General features: G+C 42.7%; 1 pseudogene; it reads right to left on the bottom strand.

The window, feature by feature from the left end:
* Positions 1-14,441: 14,441 nt before the first annotated feature.
* Positions 14,442-23,276, bottom strand: LOC127810555 (uncharacterized; annotated as a pseudogene).
* Between the last annotated feature and the right edge of the window lie 538 nt (positions 23,277-23,814).

The raw sequence follows: 23,814 nt of genomic DNA, 5'->3' as shown, positions 1-23,814 counted from the left end.
TTTTTCCCTTCGGTGTCAGGGAATTGACTCGTATGTTGACCTTGAGGACCACGCCTTTTAGCCGACAGAATTTAAAAGTAAATATATTGTTATTTAATTACCAAACTAAATTAATAGAATCTAAAATCGAATTGAATCGATATTTTAATTGTAGAATCTAAATTAAAAGATGGACAATAAAATCAAATTTAATTTAATAAAGGGTAATCGAATCAAATGAATTTGGTTGGAAAATTAGGATTTTAATTAATTGGAGGGCTGGCCATCCGTGTGAATTGGAAAACTAAATTGGGCGGCTTGCATTGACGATAATGCCCACGTGACTTTTGTCAAATTTACAAGAATGACCTTGATCGGTCTTCACTGTACACGTGGAATGAAAAAGGGAATGGACCAATCGGCTTGAAAAGAGTGGCTGGGATCGAAAGCCATTTGCTTTTCTTGTATAATGACGAATTTGACCTTTGTGGGTATCCTCCGACAGTGTCTGTTGGGAAAATTTTCACATAAAATTTGCTTCATGTGAACAAATTGAGAGGGATATGGAATCTGAGGGGATGGGACCCTTCCCCAAATAAGTTTACATCAAATAAAATAAAATAAAATTTGTCCAAGACAGACGACGCATGTTTCTCTCTCCTATTGTCAGATAGAGATAAGGATCTAAAGGGGCATCCCCCTTTCTTTTGAGTGCAAAAGCTAAAATTTCTAGTCACCCATTATTTTACGTACGTGGAAGGAGTTAATTATAATACACGATAACGTATCAAATAAAAGATATAGTGCATAATATCTACAAAGAACCATCTCATAAAAGAGTAAAACTCTCGTACTGTGACTATCATGACTCAAACTTATATTTTCAAGTACAATCTATTACTTAAAATCCAATTATGCTATGTCAGTGGGGCAGATCTCCCCTTTCTAGATTTGAACAAATAGAGAAGTAGGAAAGAGCTGAAACTTCCATTGCTGGCTTTGGTGTCTAAATCAACCAACAAGTCTTTTCTTCCAGAATGGTCGATCGAACGCGCTGCACAACTCCACCAGTCAATTGGCTGGAAAATTATTATTTGTATATATAATTCTATCTTTTATATGCAAGGAGATTATACTTGAATTTAAACCCATAATCTTCGGTTCGAATCACAAAAGAGCATATATTATCATTGTTACGCACTGTTCCTTACTTAATGCGAGGGTGAATTGAATAATTAAAAAAATTATTATTTAACTATTTCTTATAAGAACACAAGTATATTACAGAATCAAAATATTACAAGACAATTATAAAATAAATTGATTATACCCTCAGTTGATAGAGAAGAAAATGAGTCCTTTTTTACCGTTTCAACCTCCGATCACCTTGGACTCGATGTTGATTGAGCAATAGTACATGCAAGCCTTGCAGATCTCAAATGAAACAGTAAAGGCTTTGAAGACTCTTTTGGCCGACTCTTTGAATATTCAGAACGTAATTAGAAATGCTTCAATTCATGCTAAAGACTATTATATACTTCTTAGGACGTTCTGCTTTACTTTTAAATTTTTTTACCTGTTAGACTCGAATTTAATCAAAACCTTTAGTTGACTATTACTGAATCTTTAGTCAACTAAAAAAAATCAATAGTCAACTTACTTAGATTTTCAGTCAACTAATGAAAAACCCTTCTTAGCTCAATCAATTAATGTTGTAACAAAAAGAATACTTATGCAGAGATGCTCTCTGCTTAATCGACGAATACTATATGGATAGTCTACTAATAATTGTTGTTAAAATCACGAATCAACTCGTACGATTTTACGAATTTATGAGTCATGAGGTATAAAACGAGTCAACTCATTTGTAAAATCGAGTTTTATAGAATCGGACCCGAGTTTACGAGTTTATCGATCCGAATTTACGAGTTTACTAGGTCCAAATTTATGAGTTTACCAAGTTTAATTTTGCCCACAAGTTTGAGGTTATAAACAAAAATATTTTCATTCCTAACCAACATATATATATATATATAATCGTTATTAATCTCCTATTTTGGTTCTTTTATAATCCCTAAATGACGTTGTGTCTGTGTGCTTACTGCATTCGCTTATTGTGTTCTTTTGCAAACCCTAATCCTTGTCAATTTTGTTTTGGCCTTTCTTTTTCTTTTGTTCACCTTGAAGGTTCGAAGAATCAAACCCAACCTAGGTATATGAGTGAGTTGTGAGTGAGAGTGACTATGTTTTGCTAAGTCTGGTAATCAAATGCCATGTGCGCTGTATTGAGCTCTGTGTTGCGTTCAATTGATGTGCTGAGTGAGTGTGGTGTGCATCTGTACTTGTGTGTGTATATTCTCATTTGTGATGTTTTTTACACGTACAAGTTAGTGCATATTCAAATAATTAATCTTAAATATGTCACAATCAAAAAATGGGTGGCTTTAATTTTATATTAAAATTGATAATTAACAAGAAACAAATATATCTCTTTGGTATTGATAACTTAATTAGTATAATAACATAATGTAGAAGTTTAACAATATTTGTTATTTTTATGACTTAATATTTTTATTTATTTTTAACAATGTTTGTTGATGATGATGGTAATGTTTGTTGTTTGAAATTTTGATTATGGATGAATGAATGATGAATTTAATATTTAAAAATTTTATATTATTTAATATTTTTAAAATTAATAGATTAAGTAATTTTGAAATAGGTGTATCTATTTCATTTATAATAAGAAATATGTCATTATAAACATATATTTACATAAATTAAAGAATATTTTTAATTTTTCGTAAAATCTTACGATTTTATGAACTCCCTTACGATCCCACTTAAAATATCGTTTTTAACAACCTTGCATCTAATAAACTACAAAATGCTGAAAATAGTTTTCTTCATTAAATCATATTTGCAAAATGATTTGAATAAATAACTATACTTAAATTAAAGTCATGAAAAAAATATTAAAAAAAATTGACGGTCAACAATTTTTACATAAATCAAAATTGATCTTTTAATTAATTATTAAACTTTAAAAAATAAATTAAATATATCAAGATGGCTAGTGTAATGGAAGCAAAAGCTGCTAAAAGAGCACAAATTCGGTCAAAATAGTGCCTTCCAAATACATGCAAAGCATCAAACGGCAAGGCATCTAAAATCTGACAATATAGCAAAAAATCAGAGCATATCACCATGAATTCCTGCTACCACCTACAAGTTACTCATTACTGCAACCAATCATGTTGTACGCATAATGCATTTTATAACTTCAACACATCCATTAAGATGCAACAAAGGTCTATGAGCCCCCAAGCTCAGCCCGAGTGGTTCTGGCGCTCTCATGGAGGTATCGCAAGTGCGGATGCTCCCGAGTTCGAAACCAAAGGAGCTCGGGTCCTGATTTACCCCCTCTCATGGTGTGGGGTCGTCGGGGTAGGGGTGCCTGTTTTGGGCGTTACCAGAACAAAGGTCTATGAATAAAACTTCTGCATTGGTTGATAAGTTGATTGTTCAGAGCCATTGCATGGAAAAATATAATACAAACTCATGTAAAAATGTATATTAAACAGGTTTAACAGTGCCTGACAATACCCAGTAACAAAACACCGATGCACAAAGGAAACAGAGTCGCGGATTAGATGTGCGTGTGCGTGTGTGTGCATATATATAATGTGATGCAACAAGGTGATGAGGAAAATACCCTCGGGTCCATAATTACTCTCATGCCTTGGGAATGCGTCCTATAGCAGTCATGCCACGTGTTCGCTTAAGGAGTACTTCGTAGATGCGATCTTGTTTGGATCTCGAAGGACACGTGGCCGATATGTGTCACCACGCCAGTTGGCAGGATGCTCGATAAGAAAGTCCCTAAGACCCTTTCGCCAAAGATGATGAAGGAAGAAAGTTATCCCGAACTTTTCGGAGAGGGCGACTATTATGGAATCCTTATCGATAAGATTCCAAGAAAAGTGGGATAAAGATCCCGAAAATCTCTATTTGGAATCTCGATCTCAACGCAAGGATAAAAGAAGGAGGAGGGGTAAAGGTAAGGGATCGAATCATCTTTTGATAATTGAAGCATAAGTAATTTCACTGCTTTTTGCTGGTGAAAAGACATCTGACTTAATCGTCGGAGATTAACCGGGGGAGTAAGTCCCCATCTCCATTGCAGGCACACTGGAGGAGGCAGAAGAGGGTGATCGACCACCGCATCATCAATTGGCGCCCACCGTGGGGCCGAGACATTTTTTCTTTTCTGTCTCTCCAGCACAGCAGGACGTGACGTTCTTCAGTAATCTCCTTTTTCTATCATGGCGACAAGGAGGCAGCAATCCCGAGCTGCTGGGGGTAACCCCGTTCCAGAGCCCAGTCAACAGAATCCTCTAAGAAGCCCACCAGGGAGAGATCGAAGTCCGGAGGGCCCTCCACCCCCTCCTCATCGAATAGCGCTCCTAGAAGGTCAAGTGCAGCGGCTGACAGAGTTACTCACGGGCTTCTTGGATCGCCAGCAAGCCCAGCATTCTCAGGCGGAGGAAAGACAAGAGCCCCTAAGGGAGAAGGAGTCATATCTACAGGAGGCAAATCCACGAAGGGCAGGGCAAGACGATGGGCATGGCGAGGCAGCCGAATCTTCCAACTTGTCGTATGTGCAGCAGCGGCAAGAAAGGAGATTACGGCAATTGGAGAAGGAGATCGCCGTTCTGAAGCCGAAGTCTGGAGAGGCTCAAGGGACAAGGGTGAATCAGCCTCTCAGCCCAGAGATCATGGTGGCGGTGCCGCCGGAGCGTCTTCGCATTCCGACTATCAAGCCTTATGCAGGGACCTCTGACCCGATAGATCACCTCGATCTTTTTACCTTTCATATGATGGTGTAGGATGCCTCATATGCGATGTGGTGTAGGGTCTTCTTGGCAACCTTAGAAGGGCATGCACGGGCTTGGTATTCAAACCTGGCCCACCATTCTATCGCGAGTTTCGTACAGCTCCGAGGCAGCTTTCTAGCGCATTTTGCACCTCTTCGGAGGCATCGAAGATTCACCATGGCCCTCGTAAGTATGAAGCAGAACCAAGGAGAACCTCTGAAAGACTTCGTTTCACGTTTCAATATGGAGGCTTTGAGCATTGGGAACTTTGATCACAGTGTGGCTATGGTGGCATTCCAGAACGCCCTAAAGCCCGGCCCTTTTGTTCAGTCATTAGCCAAAACGCCCCCGATTACGTTCACGGACATCTTGGGTCGTGCTACGAAATACATAAATGCCGAAAAAGTCATGCAAGCCAAGAGAGTAGAGCACGCATAAAAGAAAAACAAAAAGAAGCACCCCGAGGAAAGGAAGAATGATGACCGAAAGGAAAGGCATCGTCCTCAATGGGACTCGGGTGGTTTTACCCTTCTAAATGCCCCAAGAGCGAAAATCCTGGCCACCATCAAAGGAAAGGACTATCTTAAGAAGCCTCGGCGGATAAAGGCACCGTCGGATAAAAGGAACAGGAATAAATACTGTCGTTTCCATCGGGATCATGGCCATGATACGGAGGAATGTCACCAGTCAAAAGAGGAGATCTAGGAACTCATCAATTGAGGCTTCTTAAGGAGTTATGTGGCCAAGGAAGGTGATTCTCGAAGAAGGAAGGATCGACGGTCGCGGTCGAGGAGTACCCTTAAGAGGGACCGAACAGATTATCGAGATTATGGCCGACATTTGCCTCGAAGAGAGAGATCGCAACGTGGAGAAGATGATCATCCCCAGCCTTCAGTATTCCATACGCTCACTGTAGGGGAGGTCCCAGTCGTGAAAGGCGAACGAGGTGCTGGTGGTCGTGCTGTTGGGCTAAAAAGGTCGAGGCATGTTGAGCCAATCTCTTTTTTAGATAGTGACCTCCCCGGATACCCAAATCGAAATGATCCGCTGGTGATAACAGCCGAGCTCGGGAAATGGGAGCTTTGACGGATCCTCGTGGATCCAGGAAGTTCCTCTGAAATCTTGTATCAGCAAGCCTTCTTAGGCATGGGGTACTAAATGAAGCAACTAAGGCCAGCGAGGGTCCTTTTGGTGGGATTCGATGGGGAGGCCGTATATTTGGAAAAGATCATTCAACTTTCGCTAACTGTAGGGAAAGGCTCCCGAACTTCTCAAGTCATGCTAGATATCCTGGTAGCAGACGTGCCTTCGGCCTACAACATGATTCTGGGAAGATCTGGCCTTAATGCCCTCCGGGCTATTCCTAGCACGTACCATATGATGATGAAGTTTCCTATAGACAGTGGAACAGGCGAAGTATGGGGAGATTTGCGCTCAGTGCACGAGTGTTATATGGCCTCTGTAAGCATAGCAAAAGACAGAGAAACAATGTTGCAAGGAGAAGCTCTAGGTTCCCGAAGGGATCCCCAAGGAAGAAAGAGAGAAGATCCTCCGAAGGAGGTCAGTTTTCTACTGGAAGGAATGGAAGATCCAAAAACAGCAGAGCTGGTGGATAAATTGGAGGAAGTACCTTTGAAGGAAGATCGTCCAGATCGTTGTATAAGGATGAGTGTGGAGTTAAAAGACCCGTTAAGGGGTCGGATATTAGCACTTCTTAGGCAGTATGCGAACATCTTCGCATGAACTGCTCAGGACATGCCAGGAGTAGATTTAGAAGTTATGACACACAAATTGGGAGTACGACCGGGCTTTCGACCTGTCAAACAGAAGAAGCAAACCTTCGCCCCCGAAAGAGCTCGAGCAATTGATGAGGAAGTTGCGAAGTTAACGGAGGCATAATATATTCGGGAAGTAGATTATCCGGAATGGTTAGCAAATGTCGTGTTGGTCCCAAAACGAGAGAGCAAGTGGAGGCTTTGCATTGATTTCACTGATCTTAATAAAGCTTGCCCAAAGGATAGCTACCCTCTTCCGAGGATTGATGCCCTAATTGATGGGACTGTCGGTTGTTTACTCATGAGTTTTCTAGATGCTTTCCAGGGATACCACCAGATTCCATTACACTCGAAAAATCAGGAGAAAATAACTTTCATTACCAATAAGGCAACTTACTGTTACACAATGATGCCTTTTGGCTTAAAGAACGCAGGGGCCACTTACCAGCGCTTAGTAAACAAGATTTTTCAACACCAGCTCGGGAGAAATATGGAAGCATACGTGGATGACATGTTGGTGAAAAGCATGGAGGCAGAGCATCATCCGGAAGATTTGGAGGAATGCTTCAAGACCTTTTGTAAGTTCCATGTGAAACTTAATCCTGTCAAATGTGCTTTTGGCGTCTCTGCAGGAAAGTTTTTGGGCTATATAGTGCACCACCGAGGGATTGAGGTAAACACGAAAAAAGTTAAAGCCATTATGGATATGCCAGCCCCGAGGAGTATCAAGGAAGTGCAGAGTCTTACGGGCAAGATGACAGCTTTGAGGAGATTTCTCTCTCGTTTTGCGAAAAAAGGCCTTCCTTTCTACAAGGTCTTAGCAAAGGCAAACAACTTTGCATGGAACGATGAATGTCAGAAGGCCTTCGAAAAGCTGAAAGAGCATTTGGCTACACCTCCGATTCTCACCAAGCCAAAGCCAGGAGAACCATTGTATATCTATTTGTCGATGGCCGAGGAAGCCATAAGCTCAGTGCTGGTACGAGAAGAAGATAAGATACAAATGATCGTTTATTATGCAAGTAAGCAGTTAACAGGAGCGGAGGTCCGGTATCCTCCCATGGAGAAGCTGGCTTTTGCTTTGATAGTTTCAGCTAGGAAGCTTCGGCCCTATTTTCAAGCTCATACGATTATTGTGCTTACTAACCAACCTTTAAGGCAGGTTCTTAGCAAACCAGAACTTTCAGGGAGGATGTTGAAATGGGCAATGGAGCTTACCGCTTTTGACATTGAATATAAGTCGCGGCCGGCTATTAAGGCACAGTCGTTGGCAGACTTTATCGCCGAAGGGATAGGGACTCCCAAAAGGGCAGAGGAAAATCAGAGACCATGGATAATGGTTGTAGATGGGAGCTCAACCTCGGGTGGCGGAGGAGCAGGATTAATGATAAAGAGTCCTGAAGGACATATATGGCCTTATGCTTTACATTTTAAATTCTGAGTATCCAACAACGAGGCGAAGTATGAGGCTTTGTTGGCAGGGTTGAGATTGGCTGAGCAGTTGGGAGCTCAGAGCGTTGAGGTGAGTTCAGATTCTAATCTGGTGGTGCAACAGGTGAATGGAGAGTACGAAGCTCGGGAAGGTCACATGGCACGATACCTAGCCATGGTCAGAGAATTGATGGCACGTTTCCAACATGTAAAGGTGGAATATGTCCCTCGGGTTATGAATGCGGAGGCGGACCTGTTGTCCTGAATTGCCTCTTCCTCTTTTCCTACAAGCTCTCGAGAAATCCGGATCGAGTCCCTGCCACAAAAGAGTATCGAAGAGGTCGCTGACCAATTATGTGTGGAGGACGAGCCTAACTGGATGGATCCTTTCCTGTTGTACCTAAAGGAAAAGAAACTCCCAGAAGATAATTCAGAAGCTCGGGAGGTTAGACGAAAGGCTCGAAGTTTCGTATTAGTCAATGGGGAGCTTTATAGAAGGTCATTTTCGCAGTCATTGCTCAAGTGTATCCGGCCCCGTGAAGTAGATTATATCTTGAGAGAGATTCATGAAGGCATATGTGGAAGCCACATCGGAGCCCGAACTCTCAGCCAAAAGGCTCTTCGGCAGGGGTATTATTGGCCAACAATGGTAAAGGATTCAGAACAACTAGTTAGAACCTGTGACCAATGCCAGCGAACATCCAACTTGGTCCATGTATCGGCGGTCGCACTAGCTCATTCGGCTACGCCTTGCCCCTTCACTCAATGGGGTATTGACATATTGGGACATTTTTCCCCTAGCGGCTGGTCAGGTTAAATATATCACAGCCGCTATTGATTACTTTACAAAGTGGGTCAAAGCCGAGACGGTGGCCTCTATTACCGCCAGGCGTGTGAAGCAATTTCTATGGAGGAATGTGGTCTGTCGCTTTGGAATTCTCGAGTACTAATCTTCGATAACGGCACTCAATTTACTGATTGATCTGTCCAAGAATGGTGCCAAGCATTGGGAATTAGGCAGTAGGTCACCTCGGTAGCCCATCCACAGGCTAATGGGAAAATTCAGCTCGCCAACAGGACTTTGTTACGCGGTCTGAAAGCGCGAGTGGATGAGGCAAATGGAAGCTGGGTGGAAGAACTACCGAACATCCTGTGGTCTTACCGTACCACGGTGAAGGTATCCACAGGCGAAACTCCTTTTTGCTTATGCTACGGCTCGGAAGCATTGATACCAGTTGAAATTGGGGTACCTACGCTAAGAGTGGAGCTTTTTAGCCCCGAATCCAATGAACAAAATTTGAGGGACAATCTTGACCTCCTTGATGAATTTCGTGATCAGGTAAAGATTCGACAAGCTGTTTACAATCAGCGTATTGAAAGATACTACAACCGAAGGGTAAGGGCGCGAAATTTTCTTCTTAGAGATTGGGTGTTGCGGCGAGCAGATGTTCGGGGGACGCAAGAAGCAAATAAACTAACATCAAATTGGGAAGGTCCGTATCGGGTAACAGAGGTTCTCAGCCTTGGTGCTTAAAAACTCCAGACCCCCGAGGGTATACTGGTGAAAAACGCATGAAACGTGCAGAATTTAAGAAAGTTCTACCAGTAATGATTCTTTATTAGGTTCATATGTTCTGTCGATAATAATTTTTTATTACTTGCATATGTCTTGGCAGTAGTATTTCTTGGTTATTTTCATATGTTATTCAGGAATAAACTTATTTTTTCCTCTATGAGTAAAAACTCTTCGTTTCCAAAGATCCAGGAACATACACCTGGATAAAGTGAGCTTAACTTCGAAGGGCCTCGAGCCCTAAGCCCGAAAACAACAGGATCGGATGCGATTCTCGAGGAGCCCGAACCCTCGACAAAAACTAAAGGATCGGATGCGATCCTCGGGGGCCCCGAACCCTCGACCAAAACTAAAGGATCGGATGCGATCCTCGGGGGGCTCAAACCCTCGACCAAAACAAAAGGATCAGATGCGATCCTCGGGGGGCCCAAACCCTCAACCAAAACAAAAGGATCGGATACGATCCTCAAAGAACCCAAGCCCCTAACAAAAATGGAAGGAATCAGACGTGATCCTTGGGGGGCCAGGATCCCCGGATCCTTGAAAATCAAATTTAGCGATAAAGTTCAGCAATAAACAAAATAAACGAAGGATCAAGCCTGATTCCTAAAGCAAAAAGAAGACGACAAAAGTAAGGCAGCAGCTAAGGAAAATTTCCAAAGATCAGACGAAAGATAAATTTTTTTTTATGAAGTTTGAATACAAAGATATCTACTCTAAGGAGGATAAGGTAGCAGTAATATCGAAGGGGATGGAGTCCACATCCAGGTTCGGAAAACGCTCATTTGTAAGTTTCTTCATATGCTCGAACCCGCCCCGAAGGACTTCTTCTAGCTCCGCGGCGTAAGCTTCAGAGCTTTGAAAATCCTCGCGACCATTCTGGAAGGCCACTTGGGCATCCTTGAATGCGGATTGAAGTTGAGCATGAGCAGTGCGAAGGTCTTCCTTGCACCGAGAATAAGACTCTAGTGCCTCGACTTGCCCCTTTTTGTCCTCCTTTAGCTCTAAGGTGAGCTTCCTTATATTCTCTTGGAGTTGGACATTGGCGTCCTTCGTAGCATCCAGTTCCTCCCCGAGCCGGGAATTGGCTTGGCTAGCCTCGAGCATGTTCCTCTGGACTAACTCCAAATCCTGGCGCACCTGAGGTTCGGCTTCATTGGCAAGTCTTGCATTTTCTTGTGCCAGCTCAACAAATTTGGTCAAAATGTGGACGCGGTGTTCGAGACCTGACAGTTGGGAGGAGAAGGACTCAAACCCTCGGAGCTTCTTGACCTCGAATTCCAGGAAGGTAATTTGAGCGCGAAGTTCGAACTCTCGCCGGGAGACAGAATCTTGAAAACCCGTAAGGTTCTGAGAAATGGAGACAAGGTGAGGATTAAGATTCATCCACATGAAAGAATTCAAGAGGAAAAGACTATGGTCATACTTTTAGAATCTCGGCACAGTAATCTAGTTCGCTCAAAGTGGGTAGAATACTGGAGAGAGCCAAAGTCGGTGGGGAGGCATTGTTGGCATTGGGAACCGAAGGTTCGGAGATAGCAGCGGTAGAGAGTGCAGTTTCCACCCTACGGCATTTCGTTCGGCACGCTAGTATCTCCCTCGTTGATAGTACCGAAGCCCCTTCCAGCGAAGCCTCTCCCGTCAATTCTGAGCGCCCCTCTGGTGCTAGTGGCGTTAATATTCGCTTAAACACAGAACTGATAGGAACGGTGGGAAACGGTACAGTGGGCTCCGTACCTGCAGAAGTTTGCTTTCTCTGTGCTTCCGTGCGAGTCGCTTCGAGTACTTGGGCGATGGTCGCCGTATCATCTTCGAAGGGGATTGACAAGAGGGCAGACCCAGTTGTGGATTTTTGTTGCGTAGAAGGGGGGTCTTTGGTTTTCGAGGCAGGGGGCTCCGAAGAAAAGCCTTTCGAGCCCTCATCAGCGTTGTTTTTGGAAGCCTCTTGGAAAGTCTGAAGATCCCCCTCCGCCGTTTTTCGCGATCGGGTAGGTGTTAAGGACTTCTTGTTCTTTTTGCTCTTCGGGGCTCACTCAGGAGGGACAACCTTCTCAGATATCTTCCTGTCAATGGGAGGGGCCGAGGGGCCTTTACTCTTCAGGAAGTCTAAGATCGTCTTCTCGGTAATAGGAGAATAGGTTATCTCCCAAAGATTTTCAACTGCGAAAATAACGACAAAGATCAACGTCTGATAGGAGCAGGAAATGAAGAAGAAAGCGAAGGGTGAAAACTTCCAATTTACACCGTCCAAACCCGCTTCAATAAGAGCTTGGTTAGAAAGCCATCCTTCTACCCAGTCCTGACTAACCTTCATGAGCTTGCCGACAGGTTCCTTGATGTTCTCAACGTTCGGACGTTTGTGCTTGGTATCCAAAGTCCATCCATTGCTAACAGACCAAATTTCGTGGGTAGAGCCGGCTGATCGAGGACGGACGAAGACGAAACGCTTTTTCCAATCATCTGAGTCTTTCGATCCACCAGAATACAATAGGGTTGAGGCCTTGATCTCAAGTTCGGGGCGTTCTTTGGAGGCAAGGAGGCAACCCTCCTTTATGATTCTTGGAGAGACCAAAATCCAACCACCGGGGTCGCGATTGGTAGTAAAAAAACAGTCAAAGAGCTCTCCCGTGGGTTCCACTCGAGCAGCTCGGCAGATAACGATGAAGCCCATCAAATACCTCCACCCGAAAGGGGAAAGTTGAGCAGGGGCGATAGTAAGATGTTGAAGAAGTGACATAACCCACCCCCGAGGAGGTAGTCGAAAGCCCCGATCAAAGGCGCACTTATAAATACAGAGTCAACCCGCGACGGGATGGCACGCTCGGAGATAGGTGTTGAACTCGATCTCCCACTCGTCAGGAATCACGTACTTCTCCCGAAATTGTTGGCATTCCGACTCACTCATCCACTAGCAAGTAATGGAAGCCGCAGGATGCTTCTCCCATTCTACGAGCTCGACGCCGTTTGAGGTGAAATGTCCGGAGCCAGTGATCGCCATTGCAAAGAGATTAATCAAGGAAAGTAAAGAGGATGAGAACACTTGACCGTATGATAATAGGGAGGAAGTGGAGAATAATCGAAAGAAAGAAAGGAAGAGTGGAAAACTCCTGTTTAAATCATAGGAGCGGAAGATCAAATGGCGAGTAATGATGAACATTAACTACCCTAGGTCGCCGCCAAAAGACGAAAAGGTTTGGACAGAGCATTGGGAAGAGAAAATATCGCCAGAACAAAATGGATATCTGTGCCCTCCGTATACGCGTGAAAGAAAAAGATGCATCGGCTCTTCGGGCCCCGTAGATACTGACCCTCAGGATAATAAAAGCTTGAGCTTCGGAGATTCCAGCACTCCACGAGCCCTTCGAACCGAAGAACTCAAGGAGTGAGGTGGCAAATGATGAGAAAAATACCCCCAGGTCCATAATTACTCCCATGCCCTGGGAAGACGTCCTATAGCAGTCATGCCACGTGTTCGCTTAAGGGGTACTTCACAGATGCAATCTTGTTGGATCTCGAAGCACACGTGGCCGATATGTGTCACCACGCCAGTTGGCAGGATGCTCGGTAAGGAAGTCCCTAAGACCCTTTCGCCAAAAATGACGGAGGAAGAAAGCTATCCCGAACTCTTCGGAGAGAGTGACTATTATGGAATCCTTATCGATAAGATTCCAAGAAAAGTGGGATAAAGATCCCGAAGATCTCTATCCGAAATCTCGATCTCAACGCAAGGATAAAAGAAGGAGGAGGGGCTAAGGTAAGGGATCGAATCATCTTTTGATAATTGGAGCATAAGTAATTTCACTGCTTTTTGCTGGTGAAAAGACATCTGACTTAATCGTCAGAGATTGACCGGGGGAGTAAGTCCCTATCTCCATTGCAGGCACACTGGAGGAGGCAGAAGAGGGTGATCGACCACCGCATCATCACAAGGGAACTTTGAAAATGGGTGGTGAAGTAGGCCGGCCTCTCAACAGCCAATCTTGCGTCTTTCTTAGTAAACCTCAACAGAGATCTTAGCATTCCAGCATCAACTGGCATCTTCATGGTTATATAATGTGATGTAACAAGGGAACTTTGAAAATGGGTGGTGAAGTAGGCCTCAAGAACCAATTTGGTCTTTCTTAGTAAATCTCAACAGAGATCTTAGCATGCCAGCATCAACTGGCATCTTCATGGTTATATCAACTGATACAGCATTGAAATGAAACGTGTGGTCACCTGGCGCAACATTTGCTCTTCATATAGTATTAGCTAATAGTATCATACACTGATAGGAGATCAAAATGGTTTCCACCTTTAAATCGCAACAGCTTGAAGCGAGATTCAAGAAGGTAACAAAGTCCTCCAACGTAACTTTGACTGCTTCAATATATGTCTGCAGCCACAAGGACCTTTTACCTGATCACTGAGTAAACTTCTCCATCTTGATCTGATTATCAATATCAGAAATTAATTTCACCCGGACACTGCACTACACAATCTGGAACCTTTCCGTTGCTAACTCCACGAGCACTGGAGGTAACAATATGAGAAATTCATCTGTGTTCATTTAGTAAACAACTCCATCTTCATTTGATTACCTATACCAGGAATAGTTTCTCGCCGATAACGCTTGTTGAAATCCAAGAACCTCTTCCATTGCTAACTCCATGATATTGGAGGTAACAAATTAGTCAAACTACTAGTCCCCAATAAATCACAGAAACATAGAAGTCAAAAATGGTTGGAGACCTAGCGCCAAATATTTTTTAGTTTGTCGACTTCCCCTTGAAACATCTAAACAATCACAAAAGAACCAATCCCATGCAAAGCAAGAATACCCATCAATGTATACCGCATATACACAATGTAAACCCTTACACTGGAGACAGCCGATCATGGTAGCAACTAGCTAGTGTCTAGCAACCTTACAAACTCAGCATAGTTGCCTCTACAGACAATTATCCAGGCGTTCTTTCTAATTCCCTAAGAAGCGAAAAAAACCAACCAATGTCATTGTACCAATGAACTTTACTCAACCACCTCAAATAAACTTCCAAAGCTATTAACTCTATAGTCGATGGTACTTCAGAAACCAAACCTCCATTAACCGATCCCTAGTTCCAAGAAACCTTTGAGTACTCCTACTCCATATCAAATAATTTTCCACCAGCCCTCCTTTAAACAACAACTAGCTCCTATTGGGCTTATGCCCCAGCTGCAGCCCCCAATTCAGGTCAGGCCTCTGTGACAGTGATGTTAACAGGCTGCCATCCTGACTGATGATGTGTGACCCACTTCTTCTTGATCACCAGGTGTAAGATCTGAAGTACATCGCCCAAAGCAAACTCTTTTAAGCACATTTGCTTCATAATAGTAGCGGCTTCATACCTAAGGGTAAAGAGCAGAAAAGCATATATGTGAAGTCAGATGAAATATGAAGAAGCAAAGTGAATTGAACTTGAAGAAAACAAGTAGGTATTTACCTGCATTGAGAAGCCATTACTGCAGATCGGCCAGGAGAGGTGGTTAAAAATTTACGGATTTCATTCCATGTTGCTTCTGGGAAACGCATAATATAACCCCCCTTGGGGTTCACACACTCCCATAGTTTTTTATTCTTACCAACATATATTTGCAAAGAACCTTCTAAGTTCTTCTTAACTACAAGCTTCTGCTCAACTGCACTCTCTAAAGCTTTCTTAACATTAGCTGTTCGGTGCTTGGGATCACCATAACGTATGCAATAAGTTATATTTGCTTCAGTTGGCATAATCTTCTCAGTTTTTAACGTCTTCAAGGCAAGTAGAACTACCCTGATCAGGCCTTGATCATATTCAGACGGTTTAGAGCATCCTGGAGTTGCCCATACACCATGACTGGAGATATTAGTGGCGACCATGGCTGAGGAAGATGACGATTGAAATTCTCGACCATTCGGATGCGCGTTGTTCAGCGTATCATTGTAAAATGAAGGCGTGTTATCCACGTGGCCCCTCTGCAGACCATTTAATTTTACATGGCTTGTGTGATTTTGTTTTAACTCTACTCCAATTCGTGGTAGTGAGGTAGAGGGCTGATAATCATTTCCGCGGTATCCAGAAATATTTATCTTGCTAACATCGGGTATTTTTGTTGGAGGACGCGAGTAATAGTTTTGGTAATTACCCTGAATGTTATTGTTGGTAGTCCAGTAAAGGTCAGCACTGTCAGGCATGAAGTTTGGGGCAGGCATGCTTGAGGTTCCTCTGGGATCACAAGTAGTGGATAAATCCTGGGGGTTCTCGAATTGCTTCACATGCATGTATCCAGGTTGATGGGAGTTTGCACTATTCTGATCTTCTTTAACTCCTGGTGGCACACTTGAAGGTTGTGAAATATTTGGTTGACTCGGATTCCTCCGAGGCTGTTTCCCTTTATGTTTAGCATCTTTTCCCCTCCCCATACTTGAGGTTTTCTGAGTCCCAGAGTGATGGCTCTCATAGAAGGAATCCACTGGCTGGTCTAAGTGAACAGGATCAGGACCAAGACCATGCAATGATTCAGAACCGGAAAAATGACTAGAGTTGCTGTCAACAGATTGAGGAGAGCCCCCATTCGATAAAGGTGTCCCTCCAGCCAAAAGATTTGTCCAGAGCCATACACTTTTAGCGGCAGCAACAAGTGGTACAGATGCTTTCTGAGGTTGAGCCAGGAGAATATTGTATTTCCTCATGCGCAGCTGATGCAGAGCATTAGCAAAGTCCCGATCACCAGAAATTAAAAAAAAATTAGCAGGCGCAGCATTGTCCACGGCCCAGAATAACATATCCACCAGAATCTTCTTGTCGCTTGCATCTTTAACTCCTATCAAATCAAATCCAACACTTCAATTTTGCTCAATCTAAAACAATTTTATAAATTTACCAGAAGAAACGGCGTCTGCAGTCCAAAAGAGTTAAAAGGAAGAAGAAGAAGAAAAGAAACCACACATATTAACAAGAAGCTAGTAGCTATAAACCAGCAGAATCTATTCCCAAATATATTTTTCCAAACCACCCTAAGTCCACCCGATGGCTTACAAGTAGATAGATCCTCTTGTACAGTTTGTCTTCTCCCATGACAAAATTGTACAAATCCAAACAAGCGGTAGACATACATGTTGGGCCCGTGTGAGTGAGTGTAAGTGTATTTGTTGGATTTATTATTTGTTGTTTATAGAAATTTGAATAGCCATACTTAATTTCTTGAATTAAATTTGAGGCTTTTCAGTTACTCCAAGAGTCGCAACTTTTAATGAGTTTTATGATTTTAATTAGTTGTTGTATTGATTTTGTGGCTCTTGGGAGCCCCTGGTGCAACTATAAAAGGCTGCCCAAGTTTCATTCTTCATCATCCAAGCATTCCAACATTCTCTAGTTCCATTTTGTATTTGCATTCACCTCAGAGAGCAAGTTCCTTTATTGAGTTCTGTCAGCTCCAACCGTTCGAGGCCGCTGTTCTGTTGGAAAGACCGTTTTATCCTGCTGAAGCTTTCGCCATAGCCTGCCGGCTGCCAGTTGCAGGGCGATCTTGCTTTTAGAACAGCGCTAAGACGTGACTCGGTCTATTGTGTCCCTCCGATTCAGCAGTTTCAATTGCCATCAACCTCGTCTTGTCACCGGTTTGCAGTCCCTTGATCTTAAAGTTGTTGCTAATATTTGTTTATAATATTGAGGGAGTGCTTGTGCAGTTTTAATAATTGCATTAAATATTATTGCAATTTAGGGGTTGGTGAGTTATTGCTTTATTTGCAATAAATATATTCTATAATTGTGACATACCTAGCCATAAATTCAACATTCTGAAAGCAAGATAGTATGGCTACCCCCATCCCCCACGCCACTATGACTAACACTGCTACTGTCATGGGATCAATGGTGACTAAGGCAACTCCCCATGTGGAAAAGCCCCACTAGTTTAATGGTGAGGACTTTAAGAGATGGCAACAAAAGATGGTCTTTTATCTGACCACTCTGAACCTGGCGCATATACTGAAGGAAGCATGCCCAGTCACCCCGAAGAATGCAACTGCAGAGGAAGTAGCTGCCAAGGAAGCGTGGATGCATACGGACTTCCTGTGCTGGAACTACATCCTAAGTGCCTTGGCGAACTCACTGTACAACGTATATTGTACTGCCTACCTGACAGCTAAGGAACTGTGAGATGCTCTGGATAAGAAGTACAAATTGGAAGATGCTGGAACTAAGAAATTCCTCGTTGGGAAATTTCTTGACTACAAGATGGTTGATTCCAAGTTGGTGGTCAACTAGTTGGAAGAACTGCAAGTGCTCTTTAATGACTTGCTGAGTGAGGGATTGGTTATAAATGAACCATTCCAAGTTGCCGTTGTGATTGAGAAGTTACCACCCTCGTGGAAAGACTTCAAGAACTACCTTAAGCACAAGCGGAAAGAGCTGTCCATGGAGGATCTGGCTGTCAGACTCCGCATCGAAGAGGACAATCGGAAGGGAGATAAAGCTCCTCTCAGGCTGGAAGCTAGGACAAACGTGGTTGAAGATTCAAAACCTCAACCCAAGAAACAACAAGCCAAAAAGAAGAACGTGAACGTGGGTCCCAAGAATAAGACCCTCACCAAGCGCATCCAAGGGAGCTGCTGGGTGTACGGCAAGACGGGCCATAGGGCCATTGACTGCCGTCACAAGAAGGGATAGAGCTCTGGCAACAACCAGCGCAAGAACATCAGGCCAACATGATGGAAGAAGATGTCGATCTGATTTTGGTTGTCACAGATGTCTGCATGGTGTCGAATTCCAAGGGCTGGTGGATAGACACTGGTGCTACTAAGCACATCTGCAGTGACCGGGCTCTGTTCGCCACATATGAAAGTGCTGACGGCTCTGAGAAGCTGTACATGGGGAATGCTTTTGCATCTCTTGTGATCGGAAAAGGTAAGGTCCTGCTGAAGTGGACCTCCAGGAAGATACTTACCCTCAATGACGTGTGCCACGTGCCGAAAATCCGGAAGAACTTGGTGTCTGGAACTCTGCTGAACAAGAATGGGTTCAAACTTGTGTTTGAGTCAAACAAGTTCACTTTTACTAAGGGGGGTATGTATGTGGGACGGGGTTATTTACTTGATGGTATGTTCAAACTTAATGTACTAGCCCAGGTTCCCAAAAATAATGAGAATAAGAACAAGGCTTCCGCTTATTCTGTTGAGTTGTGTGATGTGTGGCACTCGAGATTAGGGCACGTCAATGATCGTTCTTTCCAAAGAATGATAAATTTAGGACTATTGCCTAACTTCAGTATTGACAAATGACATAAATGTGAAGTTTGTGTCGAGTCAAAGTTCACGAGGAAGCCATTTCCGTCTGTGGAAAGAAACAGTGAGTTACTCGATTTAATTCATAGTGATCTATGTGACATGAAAAGTACTCCTACTAGAGGTGGGAAGAAGTACTTTGTCACATTCATAGATGATTGTAGCAAATACTACTATGTATATCTATTACACAGTAAAGACGAGACCTTAGATGTGTTCAAGACATATAAGGCAGAAGTTGAAAATCAACTTGGAAAGAAAGTAAAGGTGTTGAGATCAGATAGAGGTGGTGAATATGAATCAACGTCTCTCTCTGAGTTTTGTGAGATTAATGGAATAATCCATCAAACCACGGCACCTTATACACCACAACAAAACGGTGTAGCTGAAAGGAAAAATCGAACTTTAAAGGACATAGTTAACTGCATGCTTAATAGTTCGGGTTTACCCCACAATTTGTGGGGGGGAGGCGTTGCTTACAACAAACTTAGTTTTGAATCAAATTCCACATAAGAAAACTGACAAATCTCCTTATGAAGTGTGGAATGGGAAGCAACCCTCATATAAAATTCTTAAAGTGTGGGGGTGTTTGGCTAAGGTGCAAGTTCCTTTACCGAAAAGGGTCAAACTTAGACCAAAGACGATAGATTGTGTCTTTATTGGCTATGCACTGCACAGTGCTGCCTATAGGTTCCTGGTGATAAAATCAGAAATTCATAATATTAATAATAACACCATAATGGAATCCATAGAAGTGGAGTTCTTTGAGAACATATTCCCTTTTAAGGAAGAAAGACACAATGACGGTGGTTCCAAGAGGAAGTATGAGGCGAGCTCTTTTGAGGGTCAAGTTGGTCAGGAGACCGAGGTTGAACCTAAAAGGAGCAAAAGAGCTAAGAAAGCTACTTCTTTTGGACCAGATTTCCTAACCTTTATGGTAGAAGATGAGCCTCAAACTTATAATGAGGCTATGACGTCATCTGATGCTCCGTATTGGAAGGAGGCCATCAATAGTGAGATGGAGTCCATTATGCAAAACCATACATGGGTGTTGGTTAACTTACCTCCGGGAAGTAAGCCAATTGGGTGCAAATGGATATTTAAGAAGAAACTAAAGGCCGACGGTACTATTGATAAGTACAAGGCCCGTCTAGTAGCTAAAGGCTATCACCAAAAGGAAGGGCAAGACTTCTTCGATACCTATTCTCCAGTGACGAGAATCACATCTATAAGAATGTTGATCGCAATCGCAGCGTTACACAATTTGGAAATTCACCAAATGGATGTAAAGACTGCATTTTTGAATGGAGATTTAGACGAAGAAGTTTATATGGAACAACACGAAGGGTTTGTCGTAAAGGGACATGAGAAGAAAGTGTGCAAACTCATAAAGTCTTTGTATGGACTAAAACAAGCACCAAAGCAATGGCATGAGAAATTTGATCACACTATGCTTGCAAATGGGTTCAAGATAAATGAGTGTGATAAATGTGTTTATGTTAAAACCATAAATCACGAGTGTGTCGTGTGCTTGTATGTGGATGATATGCTAATAATGGGCACTAATAGAAGTGTCATAGAATCCACAAAAGGAATGCTGAATTCCAATTTTGATATGAAAGACCTGGGTCTTGTTGATGTCATTCTTGGAATTCGAATAACAAAGAATGCTGAAGGATATATACTTTCTCAATCACACTATATCGAGAAAGTGTTGCGTAGATTTGGTCATTTCGAGAGTAAGCCCATAGTTACTCCATTTGATCCAAATTCTAAACTAAAGAAGAACAATGGTGAAGGTGTATCTCCTTTGGAGTATGCTCGGGTCATTGGAAGTTTGATGTACATCATGAATTGTACAAGACCCGATATTGCCTACTCGGTAGGAAGGTTGGCAAGATACACGAGTAATCCTGGACGTGACCATTGGGATGCTCTGGTCAGGATACTCAGGTACTTAAAGTACACGTTAGAGTATGGGTTGCATTACACGAGGTATCCACCTATACTGGAAGGGTTTAGTGATGCTAATTGGATCTCAGATAGCATGGAGACTAAATCGACCAGTGGGTATGTGTTTACCTTAGGTGGAGCTGTTGTATCGTGGAAGTCTTCGAAACAGACGTGCATTGCACGGTCTACTATGGAGTCAGAGTTTATCGCTCTGGATAAAGCAGGAGAAGAAGCAGAGTGGCTTCGAAATTTCCTTAAAGACATTCCACTATGGCCTAAGCCTGTAAATGCCATATGTGTCTACTGTGACAACTTAGCTGCTTCTATGCAAGCTAAAAATAGTGTCTACAATGGAAAGTCTAGACACATAAGGCGCAAGCATAATTCTGTAAGGCAAGCTCATCAATGGAATAATCTCCATTGATTATGTGAAGTCAAAGGAAAATTTGGCAGATTCTTTGACAAAAGGAGTGACGAGGAAACAAGTCACCTCTATATCGAAGGGAATGGGGTTAAAGCCTGTGAAATGAGTTTTCCGGTGGTAACCTAACCCAATTGACTGGAGATCCCAAGATCTGGGTTAAATAGGCAAACTGGCTGGAATAATTCATAGTCTACACACTGAGGAACTTATAGTTTCTTCCCAGTAGCAAAAGTGTGTATTCTGTCAATAGTACAGGTAATATTGGTATCTTGTTATAAGAAGAGTAGTGACAGAGTACTCTTAATCAATGATTACCTATGTGAGAGTAGAAGTGGGTCGCTTCTATGAGAACTGTTCTAAAGGCTTGGGTTCTCTAGAGCTCTCATGAACTCAGAATGTTGTCCAGGACCAAAACGGACACAACCGTATAGAACTCGAAGGTGTAAGATGAGTTGTGTGTGGTATCTATTGTCTTGATTTACCACTAGGAGGGTAGTTCAAGAGCTAGGCTCACTACTTCTTCGATAAGTTCGACAGATACTCATTAAGGGAGGTTCAAGTCCAAAAGACACCTTGCCTGATGCATAACTTATTGTTTGCTCTCATTGGTGTTGTGTCGGTTTATTTGGTTTGGAACACTTACACTCATGTGGGGGATTGTTGGGCCCGTGTGAGTGAGTGTAAGTGTATTTGTTGGATTTATTATTTGTTGTTTATAGAAATTTGAACAGCCATACTTAATTTCTTGAATTAAATTTGAAGTTTTTCATTTACTCCAAGAGTCACAACTTTTAATGAGTTTTATGATTTTAATTAATTGTTGTATTGATTTTGTGGCTCTTGGGAGCCCCTGGTGCAACTATAAAAGGCTGCCCAAGTTTCATTCTTCATCATCCAAGCATTCCAACATTCTCTAGTTTCATTTTGTATTTGCATTCACCTCAAAGAGCAAGTTCCTTTATTGAGTTCTGTCAGCTCCAACCGTTCGAGGCCGCTGTTCTGTTGGAGAGACCATTTTATCCTGCTGAAGCTTTCGCCATAGCCTGCCGGTTGCCAGTTGCAGGGCAATCTTGCTTTCAGGACAGCGCTAAGACGTGACTCGGTCTATTGTGTCCCTCCGATTCGACTGTTTCAATTTCCATCAACCTCGTCTTGTCACCGTTTTGCAGTCCCTTGATCTTAAAGTTGTTGCTAATATTTGTTTATAATATTAAGGGAGTGCTTGTGCAGTTTTAATAATTGCATTAAATATTATTGCAATTTAGGGGTTGGTGAGTTATTGCTTTATTTGCAATAAATATATTCTATAATTGTGACATACCTAGCCATAAATTCAACAATACATACACAAACGTCGAACAGATTCCCTAAATCAACCTCCTCAATCCACTCAAAATCTCAACTTACACACTCACAAATTATCCCGATCAAATCGCACAATTGCCAACAAGACTAAAAGCTCAATTTTCACTTAAAAATTCAAGAACCAACAAATAACGATCATACGCGGACCGCATACCTGCAGGGACGTGGTTCAAGGCGATGCCGGTGCTATTGAGAGCCTGTTGGACGGTGGCTGGAATGCCCGTGGTGTCGCCGTACGCATAGATCGACACCGGCCCGCAGTAGTTCACATTCGCCAGCGCCAAGCTTATGTTCTGTGCGATCGAGTGGGGCTCGCATCCTTTCGGAACCTGGCAGTTCTCGATGTCCCACCACACCGATATCTTCGCCTTCTCGTACTGTGGCTCCGCCACCGTCGCAACTCCGCCATTACTCCCGGTGAGGCCCACCATTGCTCTCGAAACGCGACGGCAGCGATCGGTGGTACGATTAGGGCAGCGGTCGGAGAAGAGGGGCACGATAGCATACGGAGACGGAAGCAGCTACTCTTCCCCCGAACCCAACTAGGCGAGAGAATATAAAGGCTGGTATGCAGTGCACCACTGCGGGTTTGCCTTCCACACGAAGTTATGCTTTTTTCCCTTCGGTGTCAGGGCATTGACTCGTATGTTGACCTTCAGGACCAGGCCTTTTAGCCAACAGAATTTAAAATATAAATACTTTAAATTAGAAATTTGAAATATTTTTAACCGAACGTAATTTAAAAGTAAATATATTGTTATTTAGTAAGAAGCATTAAATAATTTGATCAGAATGATTTAATTACCAAACTGAATTAATAGAATCTAAAATCCAATTGAATCGAAATTTTAATTGTAGAATCTAAATTAAAAATGAAAAATAAAATCAAATTTAATTTAATAAAAAGTAATCGAATCAAATGAATTTAGTTGGGAAATTAGGATTTTAATTGGAGGACTGGCCATCCGTGTAAATTGAAAAGAAAATTATATTCACAGTCCACAAATTTGCTCTTCACAATCTACACCCCATGAAATTCTTTTCACAACCCACAAATTTGCTCGAACCCCCAAACCCTAGGATTCGGGGACTCCCCGAATCTTGGGATTCGAGGGTTCGCAAATCCTTGAACCCTGGGGTTCGACGGTTCC

Source organism: Diospyros lotus, chromosome 9, assembly GCF_014633365.1.
Source record: "Diospyros lotus cultivar Yz01 chromosome 9, ASM1463336v1, whole genome shotgun sequence".
Taxonomy (NCBI): Eukaryota; Viridiplantae; Streptophyta; class Magnoliopsida; order Ericales; family Ebenaceae; genus Diospyros; species Diospyros lotus.
The sequence above is the reverse complement of the archived record's forward strand: the minus strand, read 5'-3'. Positions and strand labels throughout refer to the sequence as shown.